At 43.3% G+C, this 10,815-nt stretch overlaps 1 protein-coding gene across 2 annotated transcripts in view; it reads right to left on the bottom strand.

Annotated features, from left to right (window-relative positions):
* The window catches only part of nipblb (NIPBL cohesin loading factor b), a 50,403-nt gene that overhangs the window by 32,266 nt on the left and 7,322 nt on the right, over positions 1 to 10,815 (bottom strand). The gene's annotated exons all lie outside the window — the stretch shown is intronic.

Genomic DNA, 10,815 nt, shown 5'->3' with positions numbered 1-10,815 from the left:
TCGAAGAGAGAAAAATGGGAAAGGGAACAGCTGACTATTTAGCCATGCATCTTCTAGTTTGTCTCACAGCTTGTTACCAAACTGGTTGGCTACCGACAGTCTATTGGGCTTGACAGATTTGCTTTAGTATTCAGTGTATCCAGTATTCAGTGTATCCAGATGGTTAATAACAGAGTCTTCAAAGAAATTCAAGAATTGGCAATTCTGTGTGCAAGAGAGACTATACTTTTTGATAACAGCAGCCGTTTGATAGCACCAGCCCACAAATCTAAATATACAGAGCCACTCTCAAGCACAGTGCATACATGTGTACAGGGAATATAGCCCAGTCGTGATGGGTAAAAAAAAGCTGCTGAGCGGATCATGTCCGCCACACACTCACTCACACACTCACACTCACACACACAGTGATGAGGGACCCTGGGAACAGAATTAGGAAATAGTGAATCATTCAGAGTCATCCGAGCCAGTTCCATCAGCACTGATCCATTGGCCCGACAGCTGAGGACATGCGCCAGCAGCAGTCAGTCCTTTTCACACGCTTCAGACAAGACGGCAAACAAGCACTTCCTACAATAGTACACCACTGCTGGACCTTCAAGCACTTCCTACAATAGTACACCACTGCTGGACCATCAAGCACTTCCTACAATAGTACACCACTGCTGGACCGTTAGGCACTTCCTACAATAGTAGACCACTGCTGGACCATCAAGCACTTCCTACAATAGTACACCACTGCTGGACCGTTAGGCACTTCCTACAATAGTACACCACTGCTGGACCTTCAAGCACTTCACTACAGCTCCAGCCGTATTATTCTCTGCCTAGAGTTCCTCGCTGAGCGATCTGTCAAGTAAGATGTCGAAACACCACATTGACAGATCTGTTTGAGCACTACACAAGTTCAACTCTGTATTAACACATCCACAGATCTGTTTGAGCACTACACAAGTTCAACTCTGTATTAACACATCCACAGATCTGTCTGTGCAGTAGGCAAGTTCAACTCACAGACTGCACCCAGGGCCCAGCCAAAAACAGATTGAGATTATGTATCAGGTAAAACGCTGTTCAGAGTCAAAGGAATTCATCTGACAATTCTGCATGAAGATGCAAGTGAGTGCAACTCTAGGCAATTCTCAGAGTTAACAGCAACTTTAGTCAAAAAAGCATTTTATATAAACTGAAAAAGTTAAAACTGAATCCAAAACAAGTGGCAGGTGAGAGAGTGGTAATACCAAGAGCATGCACAAGAGCAAACATCACAATTAAATTTGACAACTGATCAAAGAAGCAGTTCATTATCTATGACATGCTTCAATATATTCAATATCTGCATCATTCACAAGCCTGGATAGATTCCTTCAAAGGGCAAACAGCCAATGGCATGCATTGCAATCACAGACAGGGATTTTGAGATGAGAATGATTCACACAGGTAAAGTGAAGAGCTTCTGACCCCAGATCAGGTTCTGTGCATTCACTAGCGCATGCGAGAGGCAAACAGGCTGACAGTAAGGAAACATCTCTTGCAGTGATTCCCAACTGACTCGGTTACTAGCAGCACAAGCTCTCAATACCAGCGTGGCGGCAGAAGAGATAAACACAGCTAACAATAGAGCGGGGGACGGTTGGGCAGCCAGCCTCTCTGAGCTCCACACTTCACATTATTCATGTCGCAGCTGAGCGGAGTTTGGCCGGCGTCAAGACTCCACCTACTGGTGGTGAAGCCTCCGTGAGCACAGCCATCCGTCCACATCAGTCCTGTACAGCTCCCTCCACCCCTGATTAGTGCTGCAACTAACCATTATTTTGGTAATCGATTAATCTATCGACTATTTTTTCGATTAATCGACTCATCTAACGAATAATAATGATTCAAAATGTTGGAATTTGAATTTCAAATGCATTTGATTAACAAGTTAATACAAATGTTATCATCATAATAAATACATTAAAAGTGCAAATATGCTTTTAAAAGTAAAGAGAAAGTGCAAATAAAGTTTTAAAACTACCTCAAAATGGCAATCAAGCCTCTGCAAGGGCGAAATAACTGGGCTGCAGGTGGCATTCAAATTCAACATATGAAAAAAATTAAAAAATATCTTTTGTTTGAAGATTGCTAAGTGGAGGAGTTTAACTATTTAAAACAAACGAAAATACAGACTACTCTGATAATTCACTGATTTACCACATTGCACTTAACATAACTGAAATCGCGTTAGCAAGCATCCTCCATGAGACGTTCTGTTTTCAAACATGTAAGAGTAAACCTTACAATAAGTTATATGTCTATGGTAATTGCTGCTAGACGCTTACTGTTCTTATGCTCCCACAGCCCATTCTCTTTGAAATACTGAAATGGTGCTTCTTAAACTACTAATAATTGACCATCATTGAGAAAATTACAACTTTTCTGTTAGCCATATCTGATATGCAGCAGCTGCTGAACCAAGCTTTGTTTTTTGTTTCCATGGTAACATGAGCCATCTCAGAATAATTCATACAAATCCACGTCGACGATTTTTCAAATTGGACGTCGTCGACGACCCCTGGTCAGTGCTCATCAGTCCTCCACAGCTCCCTCTACCCCTGGTCAGTCCTGTGCAGCTCCCTCCACCCCTGGTCAGTCCTGTACAGCTCCCTCCACCCCTGGTCAGTCCTCCATAGCTCCCTCCACCCCTGGTCAGTCCTCATCAGCTCCCTCCACCCCTGGTCAGTCCTGTACAGCTCCCTCTACCCCTGGTCAGTCCTCATCAGTCCTCCACCCCTGGTCAGTCCTGTACAGCTCCCTCCACCCCTGGTCAGTCCTCCATAGCTCCCTCCACCCCTGGTCAGTCCTGTACAGCTCCCTCCACCCCTGGTCAGTCCTCATCAGCTCCCTCTACCCCTGGTCAGTCCTGTACAGCTCCCTCCACCCCTGGTCAGTCCTCATCAGCTCCCTCTACCCCTGGTCAGTCCTGTACAGCTCCCTCTACCCCTGGTCAGTCCTGTACAGCTCCCTCTACCCCTGGTCAGTCCTGTACAGCTCCCTCTACCCCTGGTCAGTCCTCCATAGCTCCCTCCACCCCTGGTCAGTCCTGTACAGCTCCCTCCACCCCTGGTCAGTCCTCATCAGCTCCCTCTACCCCTGGTCAGTCCTGTACAGCTCCCTCTACCCCTGGTCAGTCCTGTACAGCTCCCTCCACCCCTGGTCAGTCCTCATCAGCTCCCTCTACCCCTGGTCAGTCCTGTACAGCTCCCTCTACCCCTGGTCAGTCCTGTACAGCTCCCTCTACCCCTGGTCAGTCCTCCATAGCTCCCTCCACCCCTGGTCAGTCCTGTACAGCTCCCTCCACCCCTGGTCAGTCCTCCATAGCTCCCTCCACCCCTGGTCAGTCCTGTACAGCTCCCTCCACCCCTGGTCAGTCCTCATCAGCTCCCTCTACCCCTGGTCAGTCCTGTACAGCTCCCTCCACCCCTGGTCAGTCCTCATCAGCTCCCTCTACCCCTGGTCAGTCCTGTACAGCTCCCTCTACCCCTGGTCAGTCCTGTACAGCTCCCTCTACCCCTGGTCAGTCCTCCATAGCTCCCTCCACCCCTGGTCAGTCCTCATCAGTCCTCCATAGCTCCCTCCACCCCTGGTCAGTCCTGTACAGCTCCCTCTACCCCTGTGCACCTCAGTGACATAAGGCTGACTGTGAGCTGATCATCAAGAGAAACATGCCAAATGCCAATTTAACTAGCTTTGACATCCGGGGTTGACATCTACAGTGCCCTCCACAATTATTGGCACCCTTAGTGAATGTGACCAAAACAGGCTATGAAAAAATGTGTTTGCTGTTTATTCTCTTGGTCTTTCACTCAAAATATCTTACCTTCACCTTTTATTTTTTCATAGCCTGTTTAGGTCACACTCACTAAGGGTGCCAATAATTGTGGAGGGCACTGTAAAGATCATTGTCCTGCTGGAAGGTTCAACCATGGCCCATTTTAAGCCTCCTAGAGGGGGCTGTTAGGTTTTCATTTAATATCTGCTGGTATTTGATGGAGTCCATTTACCATGTATCCTAACAAGTTGTCGAGGGCCTTTGGAAGAAAATTCTGGAATAATCAATGAATTCAAACTTCTTTAAGGGCAATGTTTAGCCTGACGATGTCATACTCATAATTCTAGTCAGAATATGAGTCTGATTCTGACCCATTGGGCTGTGATTATGGGGCGTGTTTCAACGAACCAGGGGGGAAAAAATGCCTCTTCGCTCAATTGGATACCTAGAACCAATCAGAGCAACGTAGTATGACCATCTGATACATTAAAACTTTTACCTGATCCCGTAGGAAGGACGGCAAAAACATCTTTTCGATCGACAAATGCCTTGATCGCGTTTCTCTGTTCCTCTTTCAAAATGAATGCGCTGTCAATCTGTTGAGATATGCCCGTCAACGTTCTATTAGCAGCAAGGCTAGCTAGCTACTATGTTTCAATGGATTTTTGGTGTAAGAGTTGGCAATGACCTAAAAATAATGGTCTACAGAGCTTTAGTTAAGACCAACAATATTCTGCAACTTTCGTGTTGCACATACACAACTAACAGAGTCAATGTAGACATTAAAAAAAGTCATGTAGATAGCTTAATTCACATAAAATATTTCCCACTAACAAGTTCCGAGACGCCGCCATCTTGGTGCGATTTCGAAATAAATATAAAGCCCGCCCTGGCACTTTGATTGGCTGTACTGTTTTCGACCAGGAAAAAAATTCTCCCCAACGGTCGCAGAGCCAGACCGAACTTCCCAACCAACATTTTTTGTGGGCGGGGTTCGGGCTGGTATCCAGGCTAGGCCATGTTATTACTGTTCCGAAACAGAAAAACAGAAAGTTGGTATTGCTGCTTACAGGGATACTGGATACTTAGTCGAAATGTTCATGTACTTTTGCAACCATGGACAATGTTATCAGTTAAGACACGAAAAAGTACACATGTACTGTTAGTTGAAGTGCACTTCATGAGATTAAGCTGATTGTATCAAATTGTTCTGTCAAATCACCATCCATGCGATGATGTAGGTAACTCCAGAGAATTCACATTGTCTGGCTACTGTATTAACTGGAATCCTCCTGATAATTCCGTGCAATTATTGCCATGTAATTAACCAAATGAACAATATTCTACTATTCTATTGATCGTATTATCATGTCTGCTCTCTTGGCAACCATAATTAATTTATTGTGATGAATTAAGTGACATTTCATTTCCCACAGAAGCTTACTTTCCCTAAAGTAAGTCCCTAAGGTATTTCAAAGAAAATTACAGTATATTGATGGTTATTGTAGTAAATATGTGAAATTATTGTGAGATTTAATTTAGGTCATGTCCTCCAGCCCTACAGCCAGTATTATGAGCTCAGAGGTTGCAACAGCAGTAACATTTGACCAAACCCACCACACCAGCTTTGCCATGAGGCCTGTACAGAACAGGACGGCTTCTGAAACACATTCTCCATGTGGACAGTCTTCTCATATTTGGTAATTAGGTGTTAATTTAAGTTGTTTAAGAGACAGACGAATCAGGAAGAACACCTCCTTCCTGTTCTGCAGTATGCCATTCCTTTCCCCTCTCGTGCCCACAGTCAGACTGTTCCAGCTGAGGGAAATCTTAATGTTTCAATGAGTTTTGTAGAAAACAAACAACACCATGCTCATGACAAATTTCACAAAGCTTCCACTGATAGGCCAGAGCCAGCACTCTCTCTTTTTATACACATGCGCTCTGTCGCCCTCTGAGAAGACTGCTGCGCTCCTGATTCATTATCCACTGATGGGACACTCCGTTCAGACACAACCGTTTGGAGTCCCGTTTCTGTCCGGCACACTGGTTCATCCTGTCTTAGATGAGCACTTTACAACCATCTCTGCACAGGATGCTTGAGGCCAAAGGCTGCCGCTACATTTTGGAGTCTGCTGAACTCCACTAAAACACCGGGGAGCTTTTCCTTATACAGCGGAGCACTGAGGACACAGTTACCAAGGAAGCACTTTGAGGGTGAGTGGGTGTTTTAAAAGTGGACTTTGACTCAGCAGGTGCATCACAGTACTTAAAGCATTTAACCACTGGGTTCAGGTGCCATCCAGTGTTCTAGCCTTGCGTTGCTTTCCCATGGATTTCCCATGACATTGCTCTGGGAATTCTCCACTGGACTTTATTTTGATATAGTGGCATCATACAGTATGTGCCAAGTCTGTCAGTCTGCCCCAGGACAGCTCCAGATGTCCCGCCGATATGACTGTGTCTGAATAATACTGGACTCTGTAAAGCGACTTTGAGTACTTAGAGAAGCGCTATATAAGATAAATGAAATAATAATAAAAATAATAATAAGTCTAGAACCAGCACAGAGGAGATTGGATCGGTCTTCAAACCAAATGCCCTGGATAAGTCTTTAAACCAAATGCAGAACTAAAACAACATCTTTCCTCCTCACTGAAAACCACCTAAATAATATCATGTGCCAGCAGAGATGAGAGCCTTATAGAGACAGCATAAAGACCTACTCCCAGCCAAAATGTCCCCCCACCATTATTAGCAAGAGCAACATTAGGGTCAACAGAAGTGGCAACACTGATCAGGCTGGTGCTTGTCTGCCTATAATGACCTCAGCAGACACAAGTCTGGGGCAAGATGAACTAAAGTACACTGAACTAGTAACTGATACAGACCATGCTACATATGATCATTTCAAATACTGCAAATTAGAGTAGGTTTTCAAAGCTCTCTTTCTCAACATCATTCTTCGTAGATGTGGGATTCCTGACAACATGAAGTCAGTTCCCAAAATCTTTTCTTTGATAACCAGACTCCCATGCTGTTGGGTAGTTCATTACCAAGGGCCAAGCAAAACCTCAATCTTTTAGCCAACAACTGACAATACATCGTGTATCTTCCCAAGGATTGCAAGGGCTTCCAACAGACCAACAATCTGTCCACTACCAAGAAAACTGTAATATCATCAGACACGTTCTAAGCCCATTTGCAGTTTCATTCCTCGTCATTCAGTTCAAGGACGTTGTCTGGAACGTATGACTGAGATGTTGACAGGGGGAATGAATAGAGATTTTTCACAGATGCTCCACTGTAGCATCCCCTGAAACTTTGCATACAAACCTTACAGTTGTATTTCCTTTGCTAAGCCAAATGAGAGCAAAATATACTGCATAATGAAATATAATAATCCTGACACAATAGCTATCGTTCAGGTATAGTTCAGTCATTATGTTACCAGTACAAACTTTCACAGGTATTTGCTAGATCACCATAGACAAAAAAAAAATACCTCCAAAGGAAACCATCTGTCCTTCACATCAGTGTTCAACCCACTTCATTTATTTCAAGACAAGTAGTAGACACAGGCTCCACACAAGTGATTCTCAGAACATATACTACAGTACCGTCATGAATCCTCAACAGCAGAGTCTAAACTGGCTTATTCTGACCTCCAAACAGCACTATCTAGTGAAGTGAGTCTTAACTGGCTTATTCTGACCTCCAAACAGCACTATCTAGTGAAGTGAGTCTTAACTGGCTTATTCTGACCTCCAAACAGCACTATCTAGTGAAGTGAGTCTAAACTGGCTTATTCTGACCTCCAAACAGCACTATCTAGTGCTGAGAGGCGGTCTTACAGACGCCAGTTCCAGAGGCAGGGGATTCTAGCCACCTCACTTAGCAGCCAATGAGGGGGGAGGGGACGGAGCAGTAGAAACAGGGGTTAGAGGAGAGGGAGAAAAACCTGACAACAGAAAAAAGACTCCATTCACACATTCTATTCATTAGACCGTTCACACATTCTATTCATTAAGAGCAATTTAACACCACCGTCCTATGCAATTACTCACAGCAGACCCAGATATAATGGCATGTGATTTTACCCTGAAAACGTCAACTGCTATTATCACAAGGAAAAAAAAAAAGATTTGATTGGCAACATCCACGATTGAATCTATAGCAGAAACCCAATCTTTCTATAAGGAATTGTTTCCACTCTGCAGCACTAAAACTCCCTGGGGTCCCAGCATGGCGGTCAATCTGATGAACAACACATTGTCAAGCACTGTGGTTGACAGTGGTAGAAAATGTAATGAAACTATAGAAAGTGGTTGTTGACCATTTCCCCACAATGTGGTGAAAATAATGCAGAAGATAGACGACTCTTAGCCAACGGTTATGGCAAACTTTGTTTTCCATTTTCTACAGTTTCTTTAGTTGAGACACAGCTCTATCTCTGTATGGACCCTTTCAGTGAAGTCAGACTTATAATTACATTATGAGCCTGTCAGTGGTGAGAAGAGGAGTGTGCATGCCCCATGAGACAATATCATATAGCCGTTTTTTGCGGTTGCCGGGTATAGTGCTTTAATTCAATACTGAACTTAATGAACAAAGATTACCTTTCTATTCAAAGGTAAAATGGTAGCTTACTTTCCTTGGAGGACTGGACTACCTGTTTATATGTAAACACTTTGTATTTTGTAAATGTTCATTTGCTTCTCATATCAGGACAGTGATGGCTTGTCAATAGAGAAAGATGGGTATGAACAGGCTGATCATCCACCATGAAGATGCTTGAACCAAGTGGACCACCTAAAGAGATCAGCAGCCTGGACAGCACTGCTGAAGGGTCAGCCATGTTTGGTGCAGTCTATGCTTTGAACCTTAAAGTAAGTTCACGTTTGAGCTCATAAAAAAGACAACTTTAGCAGGAAAAGACTTTCAGCTCAGGCACAAACATTTCAGGAGAAAGCTGGACCCTTCTCTAAGCCCCTCACTAGAATGGCCGCTGTCCAATTCTATGTTAGCAACGGTAACTCGGCGCGGGGAACCCGTCAAGCTTTAGACAGTGCAGAATTCGGGAGCAGCGTGCCTTTGCCACCTAATTGGATAGCAGGTACACCTAAAAGTCTGAAAGGGGGAGTACTTTTCTTACCCTTCCTGAAGCCCACAAGTCATGAAGAGCAATGTTGGTGATGGAATAAATCATTAAACTGTGTTTGGAGACCCCATAGCTTAATCCATCAAAAAATATACGTGTCTTCGACTGATCCACGCTTGCTGCTAGCAGTTATCAAACTAGTCAAGGTAATACTGCTGCTAGCCATGTATACGATGATCACATACCCACACAATGATTATTACAATCATCAACGAAGGTATTACTATATCCGACGGGTACAGTTAAGTGTTTCCCTGTGACGATGGAGTTCAAACCCACTTTGAAAGGCATTCATAGTGGTAGCACCAGATGTACTTGACATTTAATGCAATGCAATAGAACATTATGTTCACTTTTATTGCACAATTTAAAACAGCATTTCATACGTTTCTCAACACCATTCCTTCATTAAATTGGTAAACCTAGACTGATTACTAAACACCATGCACTGAAAATGTGCATTGATTAAAAAATAAATGTTATACAGGGAATTGGAAGTTTTGCAAAAAATTACTTTGATTTTGGCCAGGTTGCAATCATGGTATTAGAATAAAGTTTGCTTTACGAGCTTCAATCCCAGTAAAAATCCTGAATGGTTCTCATCCACGGAAATGCTCATTGTTTAAGATTTTGGGCCAATTTTTAACTTTCCAATCCAGCATAGTGAAACATTTGTTCCCAAAATAGCCATATGATCACCAACTGTCTAAGCATGAAGGACTGCCTCGCTTATTCTTGACAAACTTGTACAACACGTCTAGGCCCTGTCCCTGCTCCTGACTGCAGGGCACACAAGACTGGGCTGCGCAAAGTCCGGCCGATCTACTGCGCTAATTTGTAATTGTCAAAGCCTTAAATGATGGATTACCACAGATCACAAACCTAAGAGACAATAGTAGAACCATCAGAGGCCTTTCTGTTGTCAAAATAAGTTTTCAAGAAGTGACCACGATTCAGAGAGTTATCAGCATTTCAGTTCATCATCCATGCTTTAAGTTCAAAATAATAATACTCTGTTTTCCTGGTAGCTTTAGGTATCAAGAATGCATTGGCAGCAACTCCATAAACACTCATGCTGCCATGCAATTCATCTTCCTAAGCTGTTCCCAAAACCACACTCCAGATTGGTACAGACATTCACCACTATCCTATTTCATTTCAAATGTCACATCCTCCAGAACTGCAGAATTCATAATTATATTTGTATCAAATGCAGTTCAGGTTTGTACAAGCAGCACCAAATTAAGTCTATAACTGAACAATTACTACAAAAACCAGGTTTACAGCAAAAATTCCATGTTCAACAATCCTGCTAAAGATTCATCTTTAGACTAAAGTTAGAATCAATAAACAACCCTGGAAATCAGTATACATTCTGATCTTCTGGCCTTAATCATCTTTCATGACATCTGCCTATTAACTGTCCCAACTCCTGTGGATTGACATTTAGCATGGCCATGATGCCCCCTATTTCACCTCATGGAACATGTTGCAAGAAGGCCCAGACCAGGGGCCTGAGATCCATAGCAACCATATACCAGACTTAATATTAGGACTGAGATCCATAGCAACCATATACCAGACTAAATATTAGGACTGAGATCCATAGCAACCATATACCAGACTAAATATAAGGATAACAAAAAACAAAACAAAATACAATGCAGGTCATATATATTTTAATAACATTAATGCTTTGTTAATGTTCTACCTTTCAAACAGGGTCTACTGACTCAACTGCTAACTCTAGCAGTACAAAAAGCACTGATTCAAAACCAGGTACAGACCAACCCGATATCAAACTAGCGGCGACGGAGGGCCTGACTGTTGCGTCACAGCGCAC

The sequence above is a fragment of the Sprattus sprattus genome, assembly GCF_963457725.1.
Source record: "Sprattus sprattus genome assembly, chromosome: 3".
Taxonomy (NCBI): Eukaryota; Metazoa; Chordata; class Actinopteri; order Clupeiformes; family Clupeidae; genus Sprattus; species Sprattus sprattus.
The sequence above is the reverse complement of the archived record's forward strand: the minus strand, read 5'-3'. Positions and strand labels throughout refer to the sequence as shown.